At 39.9% G+C, this 13,208-nt stretch overlaps 1 long non-coding RNA gene across 1 annotated transcript in view; it reads left to right on the top strand.

Annotated features, from left to right (window-relative positions):
* LOC130255056 (uncharacterized) overlaps positions 1 to 7,077 on the top strand; it is a 28,266-nt gene extending 21,189 nt beyond the window's left edge. Inside the window, exon 3 of the long non-coding RNA XR_008840855.1 lies at positions 6,669 to 7,077. This is a non-coding gene — a long non-coding RNA (uncharacterized LOC130255056). The remainder of the gene's footprint in view (positions 1 to 6,668) is intronic.
* Positions 7,078 to 13,208: the final 6,131 nt, after the last annotated feature.

Raw genomic sequence — 13,208 nt, 5'->3', positions numbered from 1 at the left:
TCTTTAATGAAAACATGGTTGTATGATTTCTTTTTCATGTGATTTTTTTAAAGAGAGGAAAGAGGGAGTAAGACTTCATGCAAACCAGTGCACCTTGAGCCAAATGAATAAAGTAAGAGCACCATTCACTTGAAACATGTGGCACTGTTTACTTGTGTCCCAGTAAATGATTCATGTGGAAAAGCTGCATTTGAACAAATGAGATTGATGAGAGTTTTACAGGCTATTTTTGTGTAATTTAAAACAGTGCCTATACTTAATGGTAAAAAGAAAAAGGAGAATGAGACAGCTAGTGCTGTCAGCTTTTCTCATTCCTGATTAATTCTTTGGCTATTCCCTGCCTCTGCTCCAGAAAGCCAAGGGTTCAGATGGAGAATGGAAGGGGAAAAACAGAAGAGTGAGGGGAGATTTTGATCTTGATCACAGTGACAGGTTCAGAGATATCTGAGCTTACTCTTCCACACTAAACCTGGAGCTCTCAGTGCCAGGAAAGCTGGTGATGGTGGGTACAGAGACACCTGAGCTAGCTGAATGTGTGCTGGGGAAGGAAGGCAAGTGCACAGATGCAATTTAGCCATGTTTGTCTGGCCCAAACAAAGAAGGTGGCAGTGCTGACACCTGCTGTGTCCTGAGCAGTGTCCAGGTTACTGAGGTAAGTTCCCTCTGGAACTCATCCTCTTAAAGAGGCAGGTGTTGTGCTGTATCCAAGGGTCCCTACTTATGTGCCAACCTCTCTACTCCAGTTCTTCACACTCTCTAGATGTATCTTTAAGGTTGCTTAAACCTAAAAGCTCAGATTTCATAGTTATATAAAGCAAAAGATAGGTTACAGATAAAGGTTTTTCACATCTCAGGAAAATTTTCTAGGAGATAAAAGGGGCCATTCTTTAGGCATCAGTTGATAATTTATAGGGGATGTGGGAAATACCACCAGTCAAAAAGGCAAGAAAGAAACTTATCATGGATGACTTCAACCAGAGAGCTTTTTGGTGCTGATGTCCCACAGCCAATAACAAATTTCCTTAGTGTTTCTATAAATAATAATAATGTTTTCTTTGCAAAACAGGAAATCCTGTATCAAGTATAAGGTAACCTGATAGTGGACTTAAGTCTGCTGCATGAGAAAGTGTTAGTCACAAACCTAAAAAAGTGCAGTTGCTGAGCAACCAGAGATCACAGTCAATTTAGATTTATTTTATACAAATGAAATAGGGCATTGACCAAAATCTGCCCATTTGGAACTTTCATAGGGGCAGCTTTCCAAAGCTTAAAGCATTTGCTGGCATAACTGACTGAGAATAGGCATTTTAAGGGGAAAGGCACTGAAAAAAATAAGGAATTATTCAAGAATATCATGCTATTTTTTTCTAAACCCTATGATTTCATCAACATAAAAAAAAGGGTTATGTAGAAGACCACCTGCAAAAAATTTCCCTAGTAAAACAAAGAATGAATGAAACATTAAAAATATATAAAGAACAGAAAAAAGGTATGATCTCAATGGAGTTTATAAAGATAAGCTGTTCTTTTAAGCCTGTAAAAAGCCCAAATAGTTTTTTGCCTATTGATACCTGTGATAAAATCATGAATGCCAATACAAAAAGGGAGAAAGGTGGATAAATGATTTTTTTGTGCCTATCTGAAATGCTGGGTTGTGACATGGAATGTTGTTAGCTGCAATCAAGAGAGATATGCCACAGACAAGTAAATTTATTACCTGTGGAGATGATGATGAAGATGATGATGATGATGATGAGGAGGAGGAGGAATTTCCAGCATAACTGTGAGAATGAGTGATTTTTAAAGTTTTGCTACAAAGTTGTTGTCATTTTGTAGATGTAAAAAAAGACTAGAGAACAATAAATGTTCACCAAAATGCTGTGGTTAAAATGCTTCAATTTGAAAAAAAAATTGAAATCACTCTTCATAATCTGTGATTTCAGTTTCACTACACTTTTTGGTCTGTGAGAAGTTGGCAGAGAGAAGAAAGGAGTTGACCGCAGGCCCTGGCTCTCATGGTTGACTTTAACCACCTGAGTGGGCACCATGGCAGGGCACAGGCAATCCAGCAAGTTTCTGAAGACTGGCAAGAGCTATTTTCTGACACTGCAGATCCATGAGCCAATTACCTAAGGTGTGCTGTTGGCCCTGCTACTCATTAGCTAATGGGAGGAGACAGAGCAGACAGGCTTATACTGCCCACACAGGTGCACATTGATAAAATAATAGGCAGCAGACAGAATTTCAACCAAAAAAAAAGGGAAAAAGTAAAAATATTGGCCCAGGTTGTCCCAAGAGGTTTTGATGTCTTTGCTCTTGGAGGTGTTCAAACCTGATTGTGCTGAGCAACCTAACCCAGCTGGATCTGTTTTGAGCAGGTTGGGCTTCATGACCTCCAGCAGTCTAATCTAAATTATTCCAAGCCAGCAGTTAAACTGATGATTCTGTTTTTAAACTTACAGAAAGATACAAACTGAATGAATAATTCATTTTACAATAAGATCTATTATAGCAGAGGAACAATGCCTGTGGAACAATTAACTGTGATTTCTTAAGTCTGTAATATCCCTCTAGCATACTTGCTATGTCCTCTCTGTAGTGAAGGTAATCAAACACAGAACTAAAATATTGGATGAGACAGCAAACATGCTGCTGCTTGGAGTCTTTTAAAATCAGCAAATCCGTCCCTAAAGTTGCTGTTGGCAGAAAAATAAACCATAGAAAGAAAGACTCATTTAGGTTGGAAAACACCTTTAGGATCATCACATATGGCCATTAATGTAACAGCACTAAGCCCACCACTAAACCTTGTCCCCAAGTGCCTCATCTCCATGTTTTCAGTATCTCCAGGGGTGGTGACTCCATCCCTTCTCTGAGGAGCTGTGCCAATGTTTGACAACCCTTTAGGGGAATTTTGTGCTAATGTCCAATCTAACCCTACACTAGTGCAGTATAAGGCCTTTTTCTCTTGTCCCATCACTACTGACTTGGGAGACTGACCCTGAGTTGAGGGGCCCAGGATTGCACCAAGATTTGAGGTGTGGCCTCACCAATGATGAGCACAGAGGGACAATCCCTGCCCTGCTCCTGCTGGCCACACTGCTGCTGATCCAGGCCAGGATGCCCTTGGCCTTCTTGGCCACCTGGGCACTGCTGGCTCATGTGCAACCACGACTGACCAGCACTCCCAGGTTGTTTTCTGCTGGCAGATTTAAGCCACTCTGCCCCCAGCCTGCAGCACTGCAGGGGTTGTTGTGACCCAAGTGCAGGACCTGGCACTCAGCCTTATTGAACCTCATCCAGTTGGCCTCAGCCCATTGATGAACAATCTGGTTTTGGTTGCACTGGGTCTGTGCTCAGTACATCTGTACTTGGGATTCCTCCTCCATTCCTCCTGCTCACCCCCTGCTCTCATGACCATTGCAGGAAACAGCCCTCAAAATGCTGAGCTTTGACACCTTGCATATTTGCCTATTTTGCTAAAAAAAAGCTGCAATCCAGCATGGTAGTATGAGATGTATTGCTGTCAACCCTTCATAAACCATCTGAAGAGAAAGTAAGTTGAAGAAAAGATTCTTACTAAAACTATTAGTCATAACCTTGTAGGTGTGATTGCTTTCTTACTACCCAGAGGATCTGTGCTTTTACACAACTGTGATGGGACCACCTTGACCTCATCTCTAGGCAGGGAAGTCAAGGTAACCTATTTGGCCTTAAATACAAGTTTATATGGCATTTGGGGTACCTACATACTTGAATTAATAACACAGCATGTATGTTAAACTAATGACTTTGGCTTTTAAGTGGCACACTAGATATGGGGTCATAATTACCTAGAACATGGAGAAGATTCAGGCATCCTGGAATCTTCATGTGATGTCACTCGAGGAATCTGAAGTCAAGCTCTGAGCATGGTGACAGGTCTCCTGGTTTGAAGAGACAAACATTTGTCTCCTGCCAAAAGTACCTGAGGCTTTCTGAATAGATAGATGTTGTAAGTGTACTCTTGGCTCTCCAAATATTGCTCTTATTGAAATTTCCTAGTTTCAACTTCAGTTCCATAAAGCTACCCAGTAAACTAACCCATAACACTAAAGTTGGGTTGCATTATAGTAACTTATATGGTGGTTTTCTAGTCATATCAGTCAGATAAACTTTTTAGATGTATGTGTTGAGACTCCTTTTGAGTAAAAACACTCCCTTAGATTTAAAATAAGAAATAACCACCTATCTTTTCTTGGGAAAAATAGGATTGTGAACAAAAATCATTAGCATATAAAGCAAAACCCAGCAGGTCAAGCCTATCTTTGTTATTTATCAAATTGTATTAGCTAATGAAACCTTCTTCAGTGAAGATTTTCTTACATAATGAAACTGTACCAGACTGAATTTGTGGTTTAGGTTCAAAGTGTCTGAGGCCCATTAAGCACACTGCAACCACTCCAGATAGTCAAAACCTTTTGGTTTTTGTTGATCAATCTGCCTTTGATATAGAAATAAAGGCTAAACTGGAGTTGTCTCTCCATTTTGTAAGAGCCCAAAGATTAAGAGAATACTTGTATCAGCATTTAACTGTTCAAACTCAGGGGTCTGAAAAAATTAGCTGAAATGTTTTCTGAGAAGGCCTATTCCTTGTCTCTTAAATTTCCAGTATTTTGGGCTTTTTATCCCCTTGTTCAAGAAAATGACATTAACCATACAAGAATGCAAAACCTTATATTTTTTCCTAAGGCATGTCACTTGTATACTTGGTATCATACTACCATGATTTCTCCAGGAGTAACATAATAGCTTCCAGCAGAGAAAGACTAACTGTACTTAGCCAAAATATGGCATTTGGAAAAGCAAGCTGTACATCATTTCTCTGAATGAGACAAATGTGCTCAGAATGCCTTCTTAAGCTTCCTTGAAACTTTTATGGACGACTCAGATCAATAAAGGGCAGGCAGGGGAGACGAGGAGGGTGTGTTACCCTCCCTGTCAATGACCAGCTGGAGAGCATGAAGCTTGGCCTGGGAATGGATGAAGAGCCAACTCAGAGCTTATGGGCCAGGATTAAAAGGAGGGCAGAGGTCACATCGCAGTAGGGGTCTGCTATACCTGACCAGGAAAACTGAGAGGATGAGTCCTTCTATGGACAGATACGAGCAGCCTCACTTGTACAAGTCCTGGTCTTTGTGGGGGATTTCAACCACCCCAATAACTTTTGGAGGGACAACACATCAGGATATGATCAATCCAGGAGGTTTCTGGAATGCATTGACAATAGCTTCTTTTCCAAGTGGTACAGGAGCTAACAGGGAGAGGTGCTTTGCTGAAACCTGGTTCTTACAAACAAGAGGGGCTGGTGGGGAATGGGACACTCAAGGGCAGCCTTGGGTGTAGTGACCATGGAATGGTGGAATCCAAGGTCATTAGGCAGCAAGGAGAGTGCACAGCATCACTACTCTAGACTTTGGGAGAGCAAGCTTCTGCCTCTTTAGGGAGCTACTTGGAAGATTACCATGGAATCCCCTGGAGAGAATTGGGACCCAAGAATTCTGGTTGATATTCAAGGATCACCTCCTCCAAGGTCAGGAGTGATGCATCCCAACAAAGAACAAGTCAAACAAAAATACCAGGAGGTCTTCAACTGGTTTTCTGGACAAACTCATCCAAAAGAAGAAAGCTTACAGAGAGTGAAAGGAAGGATATGCAGCCTGGGAAGAATGCAGATAATTTGTCTGGGTAGGCAGAGATCATGTTAGGAAAACTAAAACCCTGGATCAAGGAAAAGAAACTGATTGTCCTATACCTGGACTGTACACACTGTCCTCCATGACATCCTTTTCTCTAAATAGGAGAGACAATGGATGGACCACCCAGTGGATAAGGAGTTGGCTGGTTGGTCAAACTTAAAGAATTGCAGACAGCAGCTTGATGTCCAAGCAGAAAGCAGTGACAAGTGGCATTCCTCTGGGATCAATGTTGGGAAATGGCTTTAAACTGAAAGAGAGTAGGTTTAAATTAGATATCAGGAAGAGTTTCTTCTCTGTGAAGATGGTGAAGTACTGAAACAGGTTACCTGGGTAAGTGCTGGATGCCACATCCCTGTAAGTGTTCCTGGTCTAGTGAAAGGTGTCCTTGCTTATGGAAGAGGAGTTGAACTAGATGATCTTTAAGGTCCCTTCCAGTCCAAACCATCCTATGATCCTTTGATCCTGTGATAAAGCTAAAGATTTGCATTTGCATGATCCAAAATAGAAAAACGGGCAACAGGTCATAAGCTCAGGGTCTTAATACATGAGATTTTTTAATATGATAAAACAGATTGTGACATTTTCTGAAGAAATGGGCAAAAGTGACAATGAATGAGTGTAGAATAGAAAACTGGTCACCAAATGCAGAGATTTTGGTTATTGCATCTTTCTTGAGCTGATGATTTAATTCCTGCATTTCACAACTATTACTTTAAGTGTTAGTGAAAGAGTGGCATTTTTAGAACACTAATTCCCACCTGCCTGGGTTTTTTCATTGAACTTTGTTGACAAATGTTTGCAATGAACTTTAGGAGCAATTTTATATGAAATATTACACTGAACTGTCTTGAAAAAATCCCAAAGTATTGAGTTCTTACCTGTTTTCTCTCTTGCTCATTTTCATTGCCTCTTGTTTCTCTTCACATTTAGATGTGTGGCCACTGGATGATTTTCAAAGGCTCCCAGGCTCAGACCTTTGGCTCAGACTCCCACTGATGATGAAGAGCTCAAAGGAAGAATACCAACATCTTTGTCTTCTCACAGAGAGTGAGATTCAGCAAATGGAAGAGGAACACGATATTTCTGGAGTTTGTCAATAAACCTCTAGGTGAAACAAGAGAATTATGTTTGCACTTCAGGTCAGATCTACTGAGAAATGCCTGCAAACACCAGTACATTGGAGAAATGTATTCAAGAACATTTCATCCTTGTGAAAATATTACCCTGTTACAACAGCCAAGGTCACTGAGACCCAGAGTGATCTTCTGGTCACAAAAGTTAAAGATGCCTGGCGGCCACTATAATTAAATTATGAGTGCTAGGAGAATAGGGAAAGCAGTTTTCCCACAAATATTTATTTGAATTTAAATGTGACTTTAGACATGACTTTGGTCAGAAATTCTCTGTGTTCTGGTTGTTGGGTTTTTTTGGGTTTGGTTTTTTTTTCTCATTGAAAACATTCAGACACTGAAGCTGAATGTGAGCACCCAAGCCATCCCAGTTTCCACAGCCTTCAGCTTCAGCACAACTGAAGGACAGAAGCAACAAGCTCAGGTCTGTGTCAAACACAGGGGGCCTTTTGGATGTTTGCAGATATCAGTTTGCATCTCATGAACAAAATCCAGGTGAGTTAAGAGATAGATAGAACAAGAAATGTTCAATTCCCACCAGGGCGTGTCTGTAGGCAAACCACCAATACAAAAGAATACTATCATTAGGATAAACTGCCTTGATAATCATTAGCTATATATTTTCATCTTTCAAAGCTTTAAAATACTTTGATTTTATATTGCCTGTCCATTTGGAAATGCTCTTTTCTTTACTGTAATTTCTGCTTTTTGGATTTCAGTTAATTTTCATTTTTTCCCTCCTGAAATGCTGAACAAGCAAGTTCACGGGCAAATACACACAATATCCAAAAACCTACTATCTCAAGGCCTCAGCACAAGGTGGAAAACACATCTAACAGTGCTCTTCTTTTTGTGGTTCTGATTACATGAAAATGTACAACACTGAGTACCAGGGAAGTCATGAGTTGACTGCAAAACACTGTGCACACATGTGTAAAACTGAAGTACAAGGGGTGGCAATATGATAGGTTTAGTATGGCATATACAACAATGCTGTGCTTCCACACTAGGTGCTTAACAATTTTATATTGTTGCTTGCAGTGCAGCTATACAAAAGTAAAAAAACCCCAAAACCCAAATAAACCAACAATAAATGGCCAAAAACCCTCCAGCTGTGTCTCATGTGGTATTTTAACACACACTATGTAAAGAATATTCAGAATCTTAAAGTAAATTTAACCTGCAGCTAGCTGAGGGATTAAACATGACTATTCTCAACTTGAATGACCCTTTCCCCTAAGTCAAGCTGCCCATTTAGCGCCCTTAATAAATACAGGGATAATTTAAACCATGTGGCCACAAATTGAAAACATGGGCTTTTGAACTATGTATTTTCTTTCTCATGTTGGAACTCCTCCCTGGAGATAGACTCAAGTCCCATGATCTTGTAAAAGACAAATCTGTGTATCTTTTTTATTAAGTGTCTCATGATATATATTTTTTCAGCTCTGTTGCAGTGGATGCATCTGAAAGATATATTCCGTTGACAGTACACAATACCTCAAAGGCTCTTGATTCATTTATCAACTCAAACTAATAAAAGGAGGATAATATTTCTATGAAAAAGAATGAGTTTTAAAAGCAGCTTGACAGCTTGGTAGAATACATCAATTAAGTGTAGAGAGAAATTGAAGGAAAAATGGGGAACTTACTTTCTTTGCTAGCATTAGAATTAATAAAAAATATTTAATCTGTCCTTCAACAGGAAAGAAATAGAGTTCATTCCCAGCTTGCATACCTTGTGGTTTGTTCTGAAGAACGTTACACTCTAGTCTATATTCAACTACTGGTTTAAATTATAGCCTTTAGAAAATAATCTATCATTCACTTTAATTAATATCAACAATCACAGAGTCAGCTGGAAAAAAACCTACTCAACAGAAAATGCTAATGCAGAATTAAAAATGTTTCTGTCCATTTTTTGTTTATAAAAAACATCAAAGAGTCTCATCTATTGGCAGCTTTGGTACTCTGTAACCTTAGGCTTCTTTCATGTTGGTCCAAGGAAGGTTCACAACCAGTTTTTTTAGTTGGTGGCCCATGAGACACGTCTGGCCCCATCATTTCATCTGCAGTCAGAAGAGACACAAAGTGCTCTGCTAGACTGTTTTACCACAAACTCTTTTTAGTACCTTACTGCACTGAAACAAATCTTTGGGTGTGCCTTTCCTATCACTGTTGGGAGATTTATCCCTGTGGAAAAAGTAGTGGCTGAAGTTCCTCTCCAGCACTAGGCTAGAGAAGTCAACATTCAGGATTTGGTCTCAAATCCTGCATGGTACCTTTTCCTGGCCTTTTCCTATTAAAATTGGTGATGCCAATACAAGGGACCTTCTACAGGTGGAATATTCTTGTCCTCATCTGTAAGGCCCAGATGTCACTGAAAATAGAGTGGTAAGAAACAAACAAACAAACAAACAAACAAACAAAACAAAAAAAAAAAAAAAAAAAAAAAAAAAAGCGAAGGATGATGTTTTCTACTGCAGATCTTGTGTGCAAGCACTTGAATGCAGCTGAAAGGTTCAACATGACATAGCAGAGAACAAATGTGCCCTCTGAGGATTCAGTGGGCAGGTTTGTGAATCTCCAGCTGAGAGTGTGTGTTGTGTTTGACTGCTAGGCTGGTGCCAGGGATAATTTGTATTACTTAGAAACTTGTCTTCATATTGTCAGCTTGGAATCTCTATGAAGCCCTTGGATCAACAATGTGTCTCTTCTACCAATGATTTGCTGGAACAAACTGAGTAAAATTAGGGCACAGTATACCAAGAACTTGTGGTAAATTATTTCGTTTTGGCTCATAAGGAAAAGAAATTGTGAAGACAACATCTTATGGGCTATATTCTACCTGAACAGCAATTCTGCCACACTATCAGCAGCTTTCTAAAGCTTCTCTGCAAAACACAACTCTGCAGCATAGTTTACTGAAATGTAGCCAGTTTATGGCAATTGGCCACATTGAAAAGATTATTTTTATAACTATTCCTCTATCTCCTAACAATATCCTGAATATATTGTGACCATACAGTCATGTCAACACTGTGTCCCATGTCCCCTGTCACTGAAAGAGTTGTTCACAGCAGATTTCTTGCATTTCTTTGTATCTTCTTTTTCCTGAGGGTATAGGATGGGAAAGGAGAAGTTTGCATCTTCAGATCTTAAAAAGAGTTCCTGTGGGATCTAGTGCATTCAGTCCCAGCTCTGCAAAGCCCTGAAGTCCTGCAGAGTGGTGCAAGTGAGAGTCCTGTCAACTCTTGAAAAGTTAACAACTGGGGTTGTTATCCAGCACTGCTTGTCTGGGTTACTGTGTAGAGCCACAAGTTCAGTGAGGAATCTGCTCTTAGTGTATATTCATCTTTCTAGATTTGCTTTTTGAGTTTTTAGAAGCTGGTAGGGTAGAGACTGACCGAGTTTCCTAAGTAATATGTTTTTTCATTTTTTTCAAAAATGATAGTTGACAGTTTTGCTTGACTAGGCAGGAACTTAGTTCATATATTTTCTGGTTTTTTCTTCATGGTTTATTGCTTCAAATTTTATGATTTTGTGATTCATTGTGATAGTTTCTGTGAATTTTTCTTACTTTGTGCATTCCCAATGCTAGTAGACTGCATTTTTCCTCAAGAAGAAAAGTAGAAGAGGTAAATGCATGAGGTGTCTCAGTCCTACAACCCTTTGTTTCATACTTTTATGTCTCTAGCAAAAGAGTGGCCCCATGCAGTTTGCTGGCAACTGGAATCTCTGCTCAAGTGTCAGAATTACATCATCTCCATGGCATCAGGAAAACTTTGGAATATGATAGTAAGGGACAGGAAGGTTGTCTTACCTCTGTCTGAAGGGCTGCCAAATGAAAAAACCCCAATGTTGCATTCTCTTAAGTTACACATACAATACAGATCATTCTAGTTCAGCATTTTGCTGAATGGGGCCCTTCCTGAGCCTCTAAAATTGCAGGTTTTCTGTGGGTGCTTTCTCTTGGCTTTGTGTCTGCATTTGTCTTTCTTTCACTTCAGTCCTGCTTATGTACCTGAGGAATACCTACTGTCAACAAACAAAAAGAGAGATGTTTATGGCTGCAGTTGATTGACTGTCATCCATTTGTTACTGGAGTTTAAGTTACTACATATAGCAAATCCTCCAGCTTTGAAATGGAGGTTTGTCTTGATTTAGTTTATTCCTTATGGTATCAAAATGTGGTGACAGCTTTAAAAAGAAAAATAACATAGTGCTTCAGGGAGCAAAACCAGAGTACAGCATTTTTAATGGTTTTAATTATATTACAGCACTGTTGGTCTTTTTTTTTTTAAGTATTCACTCCTCATATTTTTCTTTTGTTAGTAGCCAGTTGACAAGGGGAAGCTCTTATTCCCTCTTCATATTATTATGTTCAGCTTTTTAAATTCCAGTTGGAAACATTTTGTTTATCAGAGCTATATGAAGAGTTGTTAAGTGGATCTTCATTAGCTTCAGCTTTTGAAAGACCCATTTGGTTAAAGCAAAAGCACATCACTCCTCTTTTTCTATGCTTCCACATTGATTGTCCTGGTAGAAACTTTTTGTCTGTATGCAGGGGAGAGAGATGACATCAGGATTCATGCAAGGAAACCCTGCAGAGCAAAACATTTCTGTTTCTGAGCAGTGATAACAATGAAATATTGAGCAGGAGCCAGAGCAGTCATACATGCATGGTCTGCATTGCTGCTTTCAGGGCTTACAGGAGACCTTCCAGTGCCAATGCCTGTATGATAACTCTGCACCCTGACCACCTTGGCACAGGTGATCTGGGACCCTGCCATAAATACAGGGCGTGAAGTGGTTTAGACCTGTTTGGGTGGAGGGTCCACTTACCTGAACTTGTGCACAGGATTGCTCCTTGAAAGGAGAGCAGTGGTATAAAATCATGTCTTCAAGGGAACATTCTGAGCCCATATGAAATGTCCAGCCAGTTCCTGTTGGGACCTTCAAAGGTCTTCTGACTCTGCAGCCTTCAGAAACCTGCCATGAGCCCAAGGAAACCTTCAGTACAGTGCCAGTCCTGAAAATGTATCTATGGTGAGGAAATGACAGGAAAAGGAGCTTATTTCTTTCTGGTTTTGAGTGAGATCAGGCTGGAACCAATGAAACCAAAAGATGGGGAGAATTAGTTCGGCCTTTGCCATGGAACTCTGTCATTTTGCCACCTCTAGCATGAAAAATTATTCTGTGGCTGAAATACTGCAAAGAAAATTCCAAGTGCAAGTTATGCATCAGGATTTCTAGGCCAGGTCTTTAAATGTTACCTATCTATCTCATCTTTATGTTATGCATTTACTATAGTTGGATTCTTTAAAGGTAAAAGAAATGAACAGTCAATTGCAGGAATAGGGGAAAAAATAAAATAAAAAAAACTCTTCATTTTCACAGCTGGTAAATCTATCCCTTTTTATACCTCTATTCCCTCAGACTATTTTCTGGTTTTGAGCTCAATAGTCATATGTGATTTAAAAATCTTCTTTAAGAGGTTTAATTCTCATGGTTGTAACAACATACAACAGATTCATACAAGGACAGTAAAATCCATGGGGTAGACTGCCAGGAAACTGGAGATGTGCCATCACTGAAAGTTGTCATAATTGACCTGACAAATCTCAAGGGATTTTGTTGTTTCACTTGAACTTGCCCTAGTGCAAGGAAACAGACTGGATGATCTCTGGAGATCCACCCTATCCCTCCACTCTGTGATCTTATCTTGGATTTCCTAGTGGCAGTGTAACCTCTGTTATTTTCTGCTGTGCCAAGTAAGGTAGCAACCTTTGTAAAATTAAGCTTCTATTTTAATAAGCAGACACCCTTACGGGAACCCAAAAGACAGTAACAAGAGGTTTAAAAAACATAACCTACAAAGAAAGGTTGAGAGAATGGGGTTTGTTTTTCTGGAAGAGAAGAGACAAAGGGGGATATGATATATTTTCCAGAATGCAAAGACTTCAACAAAGAGACCAGTGAATAAAATGGTCTCCTGTAGCTGTCAGGAAAAGGTCAAGAGGAATTTAGCTTAATTTGCAGCAAAGAATATTCTGGTTCCATGTTACAAAGTAAATTCCCAACTCTGAGAGTGATGAAACACAGTCTGCTTAGGGAGGCTGTGGCTCTCCCCTCCACTCGCCTCGAGAGTAGGTGAGAATAACATCTGTCAGGGGTCATATACTCCTTACTGTGCAGAGTCTGGTGGATCAGATGAAGCTAAGCCTCTTCCAGTCTTTTGTCTACAAAAAACCCCAGGATCCATGAGTGAAATGTTACCAGTGATGACTCAGTGTCACACAGAGTGTGTACCCACCCCAAAAACCTGGTCCAACAGCTC

The sequence above is a fragment of the Oenanthe melanoleuca genome, chromosome 1 (assembly GCF_029582105.1).
Source record: "Oenanthe melanoleuca isolate GR-GAL-2019-014 chromosome 1, OMel1.0, whole genome shotgun sequence".
NCBI classification, from domain to species: domain Eukaryota; kingdom Metazoa; phylum Chordata; class Aves; order Passeriformes; family Muscicapidae; genus Oenanthe; species Oenanthe melanoleuca.
This window is presented reverse-complemented; position numbering and strand designations above follow the sequence as displayed.